Consider the following 13,035-nt stretch of genomic DNA (forward strand, 5'->3'; position numbering starts at 1 on the left):
CAACCTTCAGCTCAAGAAAAGCCTCCGGTGCTCTCTTTGGGCAGAAGGTGGTTTCTAGAGGCATAAAGCAAGAGCAGGGAAAACACCACCTAAGCAATGTCTGGGGCTGAACAGGTAGCTGGGTAGACCCTCAGGACCGATGCTGGGTCCCAAACAAGCTCCAGCCTCAGCCGTTCTCCTTGCGAGCAACCCTCACCGCTCCATCAGCATCTCTGAAGGTCCAGCAACGGCTTTTGAGTCAGAGGGTCTTCAGGGGTGTCTGAAAGGGATCTCGGGAGGGCCCAGAAAAAAGGCTCCCCAAAGCCAAGAGCTCTGGCCCATCCAGAAGATGGGGGGGGCTCTTCTCCTTTCTGTGGTTTCCAACCTCAAGTCCCGTGCAAGCAAAGGAGGGAGGGTGGGAGGGTGTGCAGAAAGCAACAAACCCTGACTATTATGTGCAGCCACTGTCGTAAAAAACATTGAAGTTGATGGTTCCCAGGGGGACTTGCTAACATATTGATTTACTCCAGTGTAGCCCCCCACGGGCTCTGAATGTGGCTCCCACTCAGCTGCCTATAAAATCAATCCCAGCTTTTCAGCACTGTTGACAGGGCCGTCTAATATTAATCCACTCACCTTGTCAGTCAACCCTGCTTACAAAGGCTCTAATGATCTTTACACTGTATGAAGCCAGGCAGCACTCTGGGGGGGGAGGTGGGGGGATATTCCTAATAATGCCTGCTGCATGAAAGAGAGAAGGAAGGGGAGGGGAAGGGGGGGAGGGAGGGAAGAAGGAAGGAAGGAAAGAAGGAAGGAAGGAAGGAAGGAAGGAAGGAAGGAAGGAAGGAAGGAAGGAAGGAAGGAAAGGAAATTCTTATTCCAAAATGAGACCTGTTGAACCCAAGTCAACTCTTTAACCAGGCATTAAGGATCAGGGTTCAGCAGCCCTGCAGCACAACAGAAGGCTTGAAATGAAACCATCGGGGAGACCTTGGGCACGCAACAGCCACTTCCCGTGTGTTATTGAGTCATCACACAAGAGGGCAAGGCTATTAGCAGCACACAAAGGGCCTTGTTTGCCACTGGGCCAAGAGCCCGCAAATTGCAGGCCAAGATGCAGCTGATGCCAGCCAACAGGGTTGCCACAAATCTTTGAAGCACAGCTGAGGTCCAAGCGCTGGCAAAACGGTGAGAAACATCATTATGGAGCCTCGGCAGGCCCCAAGAGTTATGAAGGGAGGGCCGTGGTGAAGTAGCAGAGCGGCTGATCGGAGACAGAATGTATGAAAAAGACACGCCAAGAATGTAAGAACATGGTTGATGGGTTCAGTTCTCACAACGGTTTCCTGCCCACTCAGGCACATGCGCATTTATTCCCTGTAAAATACCTTCAGGGCCCTTGCTTTGCAACACTGCCTGCAGGCTACTTGGGTAGCACGCAGAGCCAAGAAAGACAGTGAAATCAATACCTCTGCATCTCTGATCAGGAGGAAGTCGTGGATTTATTCGTTTTGCCTCGTGCGATGCGAGAAGCTTCTAAGCCCCGTTTTCTTTGCCATCTTCCTTCTGGCGGAGACAAGCACACACACACACACACACACACACACACACACCACGATTACTTGTGTGTTCAGGCATCCTGTGATTTCAATCTGGGAGGAGTGGTCCTCTTGCTCTTGCAATTTGGCTGTATGTTGTGCCACGGCCTCCAACCCTCTTTCTCACAGAGAGCCACTTTTCGTGGACGCCTGGAAGACCACTGATGTTCGTTGTTGATGTTGAGGATGCCCGGTTGCCGTGAGCAACTGCCTCAATTGGATGGGATGTTCATCTCTGGCACTCCGATGCTTGTCTTGGGGGTGACCTGCGATTGTTTAAAATGCTCCAACTTCATGCTTGATGTTTGCTCAGCTCAACTGAATGTATTTGTCTAAAAAAGCCGAACTGAGCAAACAGCGCCAGCCGAGACGCCTCCCAGCCTCGGGCTGAACAGATTGACTCGCAGGTAGGCTGAACGGAGCCTCCTGGGGACGTGACGGCTCTACAGCCGGAGAGAAGCTGTGGGCCATGGCAGCCCCTTCTGCGTTTTGTTTATTAAAACTACTCAGTTATGAAATCATAAACTGCCCGGCAGAGCAGTTCAGAAAAGATTAAACAACCCGCCCAAAAACTATAATAAGGGCAGGAGAAAAGGCTGGAGAGCCACAACTGAGTTCTGACGATTCCACAGAATCTCTCGGCATCTCCTGGGCTGGGTTCCTCGCTGCCATTGCCTTCATGCCTCCCCTGGACCCTGCTCTGCTTCTTTCCCTTCTCCCAGAGGAGAGCCTGGTATCCCCTTACGTGTGGCCCTCCAGCCTCTGCAGAGGAAGGGGTGAATGAGAGCTGGCTTGGGGTGGTGTACTGGTTGAAGCACTGGATTAGAAATTAAGCGACTGTGAGTTCTAGTCTTGCTTTAGGCACAAACTCAGCAGAGTAACTTTCAGCCAGTTATTTCCACTCAGCAGACGGGGGGGAGGAGGAGGAGGAGGAGGAGGAGGAGGAGGAGGCGGTGGCAGGTAGGGCAAATTCTGTCTGTGAAAGCAGCAGGGATATGTCAAGGCCTCCAGGAGTCAAGACTAAGTCTCCCCCAAAAAGAATTAATTGGTATGTGAAACACATCAGCTGCCCCTTTGGCTGCTGCTGTCACAACCAAAAGGCACATTCTGCCCACCCCCCATCACACACACACACACACACACACACACACACACACACAAAATTCTGCAAGGCTCCGTCTTTTCTTTTTTTAAACCTCCTGCTGCTAACCAAGATTTGCTGCAGGGGCCTTTCCCGCCCTGCTGACTCAGCAGCTGCGCTTGCTGGATGCACTGGAGGCCGAGGGAGGGAAGGGGAGCTCTGGGGTACCACCGACCTTTCCGTCCACCTCCTGGCAGGGAGAGCTTGGGAAATGCAGAGCTGCACCACGGTAACCCCGGTCCAAGCAAGAATGCCTGTGCCCAGAGGCTGTGTGGTCATGACCCCAGAAGTTACGTCTGGCGAATTGGAGTGGGGAGAGGGGGCTGAACTGTTGAAGTGCTAGGAAGGCATCAAATCCTTCATATTCCTATCCACAGCCCTGAAAAATCCCTGGCTACCACATCTGGACCTCCCACAGCAGGAAGGGATGACTGGGTGGGCGACCCCTCCTCAGAATTCAACCTTGGCTACTTTGCTCCTGTGGTTACAGGCATCGGCAGGAGGTTTCTGGAAGGGACACACACCCCACCCCCACCCCCACCCCCGCTGCTGTGGCAATCCAGGGTCAGGTCAGGAAAAGCCTGATTCACAAAGGGACATGACACAAACACACACACACCCTTCTGTTGTGGACTAGATGCCCACCTGGAGACGGCTGATCTCCCTTTGGAATCCACAACCACCAAGAGGGATCAGGGGAGAAACAACAGGGAAAAGAGATCCCAGGTCAGGATCCCGGAATCCTCCCTGCCATCCTGGGGGATTTCCCTCCCAAATGCTGTCTCTGTGCCAGGCCGAACCTTTGCCTGGCCCATCTCCAAATTCTCCATTTGAGGAGCTTCTTTTCTATGCCCAACTTACAGTGCCTGACGGGGCCTTATCCTGATTTATTCTGCATCTCGCTTATTTATGCCACTTACTTTCCACTCGGTCCCAGAGGATGCTTGGAAAGACCTATTGTAGGGAGGTGTACCAATCCATCACACGTACAAATTGCATTTGGAAAGCCCCCCTTAAGCTGAGTCTTCACTGTATGCAATTTGTGTTCCACCAGGCCCAGAGATATATGGTCTCGGGGTAGCAGTGCCTCTGAACTGTGATTGCATGAATAAGCCCAAAGGGAATGCAGCCCCAGGAAGATTAGTGTGCAGAACACACACAAACGCACACACACACATACGCACCGGCAGGTGATCCTTCCCTGGCCTGCTTCCGTTCGGCTGGTCAGAGGAAGATCTTGGCTGTTTAACTTCAACCATGGGGCTTGCTTGCCCCTGCTCCTCTCCCTTCCTTCCTTCCTTTGTGCCTTCCAGAGGGCAAGTGAGAAGACAACGTTGTGTTCTTGATTACCAAGAACAGCCATCGCAATCTCGCCCAACTGTGTGAGGAAGGGGCACCAAAGAACTGCCTTTGTTTTGCCGTGACAACGAAACATCTAATGGTCCTTTGGTCCAATAGGGCCTGTGCAAAATCAGTGTTGATTCATTCCTAAATTAAATGTGCCCCCCCCCCCACCTCCGGTGAGGTGAAAACACAGGAAAGGTCAAATCTGCTCTGTCAGTATTTCTGCACATTTGGCCCAACTGAAATGACAAACTTCATTGGCATGCAAATGGGCCTAATTGATAACAACTCCCTCTCTGGGTGACTCGCAAAGGGAAAAGGAGGACGCACAAAATGTTTCTGATTGTGACAATCCTCCAAAGGCCTTTCCTCTTTGCTCGGCAAAGAAAGGCCATCTCGACAAATTAAAGAGAATGGAGCAAAATCAGATTAATTAATGCCAAAACCAATTTCGGTATGCAAAGAAAATGACAGAGGAAAGCGAGATCTATCAGGAGACAAGTTCATCGGCCTGAATGTCTCTATCACTGCAGCTGCAGAGTCCTGCAGGGGGCGGCTGGCTGTCCCCCCAAACCAGCAGAAGAGCCTCAGGGGAGCCAGGAAGGAGCCGCAGCGCTTCGGCCTCCTGGCTTCTAAGGCACAGCAGGGCTCCCTCCCTCTCCCCATCCGCCTTTGCAACGCTCCCCTTCTCCATTGGGGTGGAAAGCAGAACTGCACCCCAAGGCTGGATCTGCCCCAATGCGCCTCCCAGCCAGCATCTTTGCCTCCAGCAGCAGCTTCTAAGAGGGATGCCCCAGGCACCAGAGTCTGGCATAACCTGAACTAAAGGGAAGGAGCAGTGGTGAAATTCAATTTTTTTTACTACCGGTTCTGTGGGCGTGGCTTGGTGGGTGTGGCAGGAGAAGGATACTGCAAAATCCCCATTCCCACCCCACTTCTGGGGGAAGGATATTGCAAAATCTCCATTCCCTCCCCACTCCTGGGGCCAGCCAGAGGTGGTGTTTGCCGGTTCTCTGAATTACTCAAAATTTCCACCACCGGTTCTCCAGAACCTGTCAGAACCTGCTGGATTTCACCCCTGGGAAGGAGGCCTGGGACGTTTAGTCAAGTCAAGTCATGGCCCAAAGATCAGCTTGTTAAAACAGGGTGTATTCTGACATAAATGCAAATGTGGACGTTAAAGGCCAAATAAAACAGCCTGGGAGACCATCAACCTAAGGGAGACTGAGGTGGTCTGTAGTGTGGCCTTCCCTCCCCAGTCCGGTCTCAACCCCCTGCCCAGAGCAGGGCAAGAGCTCTTCAGTCAGTCAGTGGGGCAGCCCCCAGACTCAATTGCCAGGGGGGGTGGGAGGCCGGCCATTGGGCTGGGAGAGCAGCAGCCACTCCTTAAGGGAGAGCCACCATGGAGCCAGTGCTGAGCAGCTGTCCTGCCCTCCAAGTACCTTGATCTTTGCCTGGGTGATTCTGTTCACTCCCCCACATAGGAGGAAAAGAATTCCTGCTTGGGAGGGGGGGCACTTTTCAACTTTTTATCAGAAAGAAGGAAAGGAAAACAAGAGCCTAGACAGAGAGACTCCCACCCAGTAGCCATACAATACCAGCCCACCTCCCCGTCACTTATGGGGTAATCCGGACAAGGGGGGGGCCTCTGGGAAAGGAGGCTTATGAGGGAGCCAAGGCCCCAAAAGAGCTCATTGCCAGCCTGCTTCTTGGGGTCCCGTTGTGAGGCCTCCCTCTGGGTGGGCCCCTTTGGAGCTCCGAATGGCCTTATGAAGCCCCCCAGGACACAAGACCCCCGAGGCATCACTCAGACCGGGGAATAGCTGCAAAGTCCACTTGTTGGAATAATTGTATCTCTTTAGAGAGCCGGCAAGTAGGTCAGCCGGGCGTGATGAAGTGCACTTAAGAGACAGGAATTTTTCGGAGGGCATTATCTGAGCTGTTAAGATATTTGAACGATTGAATAACCGTTATTCTCGGCATTATGCTGCCATTCTGCTAAAGTTCACCTCTCTGATGCATTGCCTCCCCCTCCCCCATTCAGCAGGGGAGGGGATGAAGGACGTTTCAAAAGGCAGAGAGCGCATAATGCGCGAAGGGCCGGCATGACAAAAGGAGGCCGGGGTGCCCGCTGCTAAGCTGCAGAAAAGGGAAAAGGTTATTTTCTGCGGAGCTGAGAGGAGTGACCTTCAATCAGTGGGCGAACTGGTCAGCCAGCGTCTTGCAGCAACTATCCAGAATTGCCCCAAGGGTGGCTCTTGGGGATAACTAAGCCGGAGGGGGGGGGATGGTGTCAGAGGGTTACGGAGCTACATGCCTGAGCAGGGACTGGGGAGGAAGATGGTCTCTACAAACCAGACCCACGGCAGGAACATCCATGGGGCAGCTGGCCACTGGGAGGAAGAGAATGCAGCGCTCAGCCACTCTCAGCCTTTTAATGACCGAATGTGTTAAACAAGGGTGTGTTGCTTAAGGGAAGCACATGCACAGAGAGACAAGGGGAAATGCTTGCAAAGCCTGTCCCCTTGCATTAAGGATGCACTCAAAGCCACATTTGGGAAATCACATCAGAAAAGGGATGCAATTTTTTTGTGCAAACTAAACACTGAAAGAAGCCAGGGGTGAAATCCAGCAGATTCTGACAGGTTCTGAAGAACCGGTAGCAGAAATTTTGGGTAGTTCAGAGAACCGGCAAATGCCACCTCTGGCTGGTCCCAGAGTGGGGAGGGAATGGGGATTTTGCAGTATCTTTCCCCTGGAGTGGGTTGGGAATGGAGATTTTGCAGTATCCTTCCCCTGCCATGCACACCAAGCCACACCACGCCCACCAAGCCACGCCCACAGAACCGGGAGTAAAAAATTTGGATTTCACCACTGAAAGAAGGATGTGAATTGACACAGAAATGGGCAAGACACACACAAGAAATAATACTGGGGGGTGGGGGGATGAATTTAAACAGAATTGAGAATGTGGTTCAAATTTCATTTTTTTTGGCAACAGGCAGTCCCAGCAATTACCAAACATTTCTTGGGAATTCTTTCAAAAGAGTCAAAACATGCCCTAAAAACACCTTCCAATCGCTCCATGTTTTGGCCTGGGGGGGGGCGGGGGGGGATGCCTTTTGAAGGGTTTGCTTTGCTGCTTTGGCATCCGTTACTTTCTCCTTCCTTAGCCTTTGAATCAGTCGGCTAAGGGGCATGGAGCAGCCTCAGGATAATAAATGTAGGCATCATCGTCATCACTGGGTGCCATACCCAAAAGGCTTGGATGGCACTTAGAAAATCTGTGCATTTCCATCAGTCAACTATAGAAACCGCACCGCTTGGCTCTACGGGATGAATATACTGTATGACACCCATGCATTGCAACTTCCCAGGCCAACAGAAGCTAACAGACAGCTGTGACTTCACATTGTTGTGTATATATTTATAATAATAATAATAGTACCCTACACTTTTTTCCTCTGTTTTTTATGTTTGGGGTTTTTTTGTGGGGGGAGGGGGGTTAGTACAAATGGCACAAAGCCTTTTGGGGAGTGAGGGCAGCATTTTCTGATTTCTTCTGAATGAGAGGACAATATAACTTGTAAGCCACCCAGTCTCACCCTATTAAACTTCCAAACAGACAAATATTAGCATCCAGATTCAGGACCCTGAATCTGCAACGGCGAGCCGGAGGGCCAAGAGACAGGAGCCCTTCTGGAGAAGGAAGCTCAGCCTTTGAAAGGCGGCTCTCCTCCTGCTCGGCCTCTTGCTGGCAGCTGCCTCTTTGTCCCCTTCTTCGTCTCCGTCCCTTTTCCTCTCCACTTGATGAGACTATTTGTGAAACATGAAGGAAGCCAAGAAGGTCTCCCCACCCCCAGCCCTGCCAGTTTTGCCCTTCTGATGCCTTCCCTAATTGAACTCATCAGCTAAAATTATTGGGGGAGGGGGCAAAAGGCAGAGAAAGCATCATCTGCGGAGAGAACGGAGATGGGAAAATGCTTCACTCTCTGAAATTGCCATATTTATTCACACAAGTATCCTGCTGTGCTTCAAAAACCCGGTTGATTTTAATGAGCTGCCGAAAAGGTGTTTGTATTATGGAATGCCAGCTCTCTTTTGCTTCCCTCCTCTGCCATCAGGTCCAGGTCCCCTCTGCCCTGGAACAGGAACACTGGGGGCCATGGAACTCTTGGTAAGGAAAAAAAGCAGAGGCAGACTGGGGAGGGTCTCCCTGGTGCCCCCCCCCTCTCCCAGAGGAGCTGAACCCAGAATGCAGATAGGCCAGTTGCTCCCCATCTAGGCTCCCCCTTTGCAGATGGAGAACTTCCCCCCCCCCCGCTCCAATGCTCTTGCCCAGCCCATCTTGGGGAGCTGCCTCTCCATTCCGGGGGCTGCTGTTTCATGTGAGGCTAAGGGCCCTAAGAGGGCAAAGCGTTCCAAGTCTCATTTCTTCTGTAATGGAAAATAAAAAGAGAGATTTCAGGCACTGAACACCTCTATGAAAAAAGAAAGAAGGGCAAAAAACCAACAATATCTTTATTGGTGCTAGACAGGCTGTCAATCAGGCTGGGAAATTGCCAGTTTCTCTCCCCCCTGGCCCAAGAATGGCTCTGCATACCAAACAATTCAGGCTCCTTTCCGGCTGGCTGGATAGCAGGGCCCTTTTTCCTCCAGCGAGGAGCGTGGGGGGATTTGCAATGCATTGCTTCCGAGTAATTGCCCCCCTCTGTGGCTCACCAAGGACGTTCCTTCGCTATCGGAAGGCTGATTATATCCTCCGTCCAGCAACGGGCATCCATCATGCATCTTCCAACCTTCCTCATGAGCCGTCCAGCCGAGCGAGTGCCTGGCTGTGACTCTGCCTGAGACCTGCCTGTTAGTGCGGGAAGATGAGAAAGGGAGGCAGGCTGGCAGAGGGTCTCCCCATTGGAAAGGAAGGGGGCTCAGCCTTGGCAAATGAAGGAGCAGGAGATGCACTCGGTTCCTTCTCTCTGCGGGCAGCCAACTCTCCTCTGGAACTTGTCCAGCAATAAAATAGCCCAGCAAATCTCGGCAATGCTTCTCCAGGACTCCTTGGGTAGAAGAGCCCAGCCAGTGCCACGCCTCACCTCTTCTGCACCCAAGAAGGGGACCTGGAGCCCCCCAGCAACTGGAGTGGCTCATCTGCTGCCGTGGGGTAACAATGAGAAGACCCAATGGGACAGAGAGCTCAGCTAGGGATGGTGGGTGTGATTCCCGCCCTGAGCCTCCTGTCCTTCAGCCGTGCCATCTGGAGTGCACAGACCCATAAAGAGAGCGGGGGAAGGGCCGTTGTGTGAGTCCAGCCTGGGCCCCCCAAGCCGAGCTCATCTCAGCCACAGGGAGGAGAAGTCCCATGAGGCACATCCTGGGTAACATTGTCATGGAAGAATCCTTTGACTTGAGAATAAAAACATTTTGCATCGTTTTGCAGTCCAGCTATTCAACGTGAATCATATTTCAGACGGAAGAAGCAGCAGCCTCTGGTGGGGGAAGCAGGTCTGGTAGTGGAAACCTACAGGCTTCCCATCGCAGTCCCATAGAATCGTGGATCCTCCAGCCAAGGCCTTCCTGTTAAAGTTGAAACTCCTTTTTGGAGGCCAGTTCAGGTATTCCAGATTAAGCATTTTGGTCACAACACGGACTAATTGTGTGTTCCCGCAAAGAGTGCTGCTTTTCCCACAGATCGCGGAATAGCCTCCAACCAGCCACCGGAGCAGCCGTCTTTAGGGGGCGAGACCATTCATTCAGAGAGGCCGGGAGAACTGGCAGGTTTTGGGTGACCAGAGGAAATCTGGCTTCTTTTTGATCTACGCTGTGCTTTTTGGCTGAAGCAAAGTTGTTGCACAGATCTGAGTTTCTGTCACACGTTTAATGTATGAATCTCTCAATTTCAAAGAACTACAGTTACCATGTTGATTCCATTTATTATTTCACCAAATAAAATGATAGTGAGAAACACTTAAAAAGAGAACATTTCAGTTTTGTTGTCTTAAAAACTATTGTTAAGGAGACAGATTTAAGAGCCTAACGCTGAACACTGGTGCCAGTGGAATCCCTTTAGAAGCATCCAATTAGAAAAATAAAGCCTAGAATATTTGCAAACAAAATCCGGGGGAGGGGAGAGAGAGAATTCTTCCTGGTGTGCATTTCAGCTCTCTTGCTTTCCAGGGTTTCTGGAACCCATCCTTGCCGTTGGAGAGAGAAGCAGATTGCAGGCTGGAAGGATGCTCCATTGCAGTTGTGTGTTGGGCCCCACAGCCATGAGAGACCCACGCAGGCAAAGCAAAGCGAGACCTCGCCAGCATCGGGTCCCAGAAAGACCTGCCATGGGTGCCCGCCCATTTTGCTGGAGGCCACACACACTCCCCTCTTCTACCCTCCCAGTCCTTGCTGAAACCAGCCAGATGTTAAAGAGAAGCAATCCTCTTGCACTTCAGCATGGGGGACATTTGAATAGGGGAAGGGAAATATTGGAAGCCATGAATAACACTTTGCTGCTTGGAGAAATGAGGGGGTACTGGGAGGAAGGAGAACAAACCCCTCCTAGAACTCCCCACTCTGAACCTCCACAGCTCCCCCTCCCCCAACCTTGCAGTGCCCCGTCTTCTGATCAGCACCTGCTTTAGCATATCTGGCAGGTCAAACCAAGCAAGGAACAGAATCCCTTTCTGGGCCCACCAGCCATCCAGGATAGCTTCAGGTCCACTTGGAGAGGCTGAAGTCACACACACACACACACACACACACACACACACACACACACCCAGGAGGGTTAGAAAGGAGGGGTCAAACCCCAGGCAGGCAGGAGGGGCTTAGGCTCCAAAAGGAAAGGAGGAGCAGAGCAAGTGTATTTTTAAGAAACTTAATAAAAAATATAAAGTTTTTGAGGGTGAAAGAAAATATTTTTGCTGTTCCTATTATTTGGCTGTTTACATCGCTCAGTTCTTCTGCTTTTCAGAACTAGAAATGCCGTCATACAGAAATGAAAATGATGTACCTTCTCCGTTAGTGGTGAACTTTCAGAGGAAAGCTCTCCTGCGAGAAAACTTTGTCCTTTGGTGATACGTAGAGGCCTCTCCTGCTGTCTTGGCGTCCAATCCCAATTCAAAACTTTAGTCAGTCAAAGACAAACCTGCTTCCATAACTGCTGGAGAGATTAATGGATTGCATTCATTTTTCTAATAGTAGTTTAATAAACTTTATTCATTTTCTATTGGGAATGAAAGCTTCTATTCCTTCAGGTTTTCCCCTGTTGTTCGGGTCAAAGGACTTGGCGGAACCTGGCCTTTCCATCGGAAGAATATCAGGAGAAGCTGGAAGCTGCTTCAGCCCCAAGTCCTCTCTTGCCTGGCATCCGGTGGCCCAGAGTGACCAGCTGGCTGCCCATGGGAGGCTCACAAGTAAGGGGTGAAGGCAAGAATCTCCACTGGTTCCACAAAGTGACTTTTGAGGCTGCTCAAAACTGGGAAGCCGCATCTGAAACCGTCTTGCGGTCTCCTCATGAGGGGTGAAGCAGGACTCTCCCCCAGGCACCAACGTTTTTGGATAGCCGTGAAGGGCTATCCAAAAGCACCTGAGGGTGCAAATGTTACACTGTCATGTAGGAATGATTCATTGCCTGGACAAATGCATTTGGACGCTAATGGGGTCAGAGGATTCTCTTGCATCTGCTTTGGTCTTTCAATGAGCAACTTCGATGAGCCATTCATTTGCCTTCCCCCCCCCCCAATATAATCTTGTCTCCCTCTTTCTTTTCTAATCGCACCCCGAACTTGATTGATTCTGCAGCCACCCGACTTTCAAGGAAGATGGTTTCTTTCCTTCCAATGTTCATGCAAACTTTGCAAATGTATTCGTTTTTTATTGATCCCGTTTATAGACTGCTGCAATCTGAAAGGACTCTCCCAAAGATAAAGTACAATGCAGCGCACACTAAAAGTACACAATTAAAATGTTCTATCATTTATATAACATAAAATGGATATTTGCAAGCCCAGCTGAGAATAATTCCCCAAACAGCCTCCAGAAGAACTCCATTTGAGCTGCTTCTGGAAGACCAGCCTGATGTCCTCTGGGTGGCTACTCCAAAGAACCCCCATTGCCACCAAAGAGCAGCAGCCCCTCTGAGCCTCGGTCCCACTCACCTCCCTGAAGGTGGGACCTCTTCCTTCTTCCCTGGCTTAAGCCTGGGTAAGTGGCTCTTCCGCCATCTCTTCTCCCACCCCCACCCCTTGCAGGGTAATTAGAGCGTGCCAGATAGGACTCCTAAGAGCACATTCCTGAGATGTAATGTTCAGTTTGGCCAGTGCAGAGAGAGGGAAATAAAATACAAATGAATCTCCTCTGACTGTCCTATAAGCCGTCCAGCAATATTGGTGGCATTTGGGGGACCAGGATTCATAAGAAGGATAGGGAAGCGTGAAAAGAAAGGGAGGCAGTTTGTATTTTGGGAAAAGGTTGCATCTGTAAGAACAGCTGCTGCAAAACCAAGGGGGCCATAAGCAGACTTCTGAACGGTTGAGGAGGGGAGTTGGGTTAATCACCAGGCCAATTTTATAGCCTTTGGATCAGTCAGCAATGACCAAACAATGTGATGTTGGTAGGCAGAGGGATTCTTTCTTTTTCTTTCTTTCGTTCTTTTTCTTCCATCCTTTCTTTCATTCTTCCCTTCCTCTTCCCCTTCCTTCCTTCCCCCTTTCCCTCTTTCTCTCATTCCTTCCTTCCAAAAATGAATGATGGGTCTTGTAATTGACAGGGGTCTTCATTGTCCGTTTTATGCACTTTGGTCCTGGAATTTGGGACAACTGGAGAGAAATCAAATATATGTAGCAAGTCTGAAAGACCAAATGCACTTTGCTCATGTTGGTGCCAAAGAAGTACATTTTTCAGTTGTTGTTGTTGTTTTAATTTTTCCTGAACCCCTTGTGCTGGTGAAATCTGCTTTTGTGCTGTGTATAATTTGTGTTA

The sequence above is a fragment of the Pituophis catenifer genome, unplaced genomic scaffold, assembly GCF_029215685.1.
Source record: "Pituophis catenifer annectens isolate HBS135680 unplaced genomic scaffold, rPitCat1.0.hap2 SCAF_12, whole genome shotgun sequence".
Lineage (NCBI taxonomy): Eukaryota > Metazoa > Chordata > Lepidosauria > Squamata > Colubridae > Pituophis > Pituophis catenifer.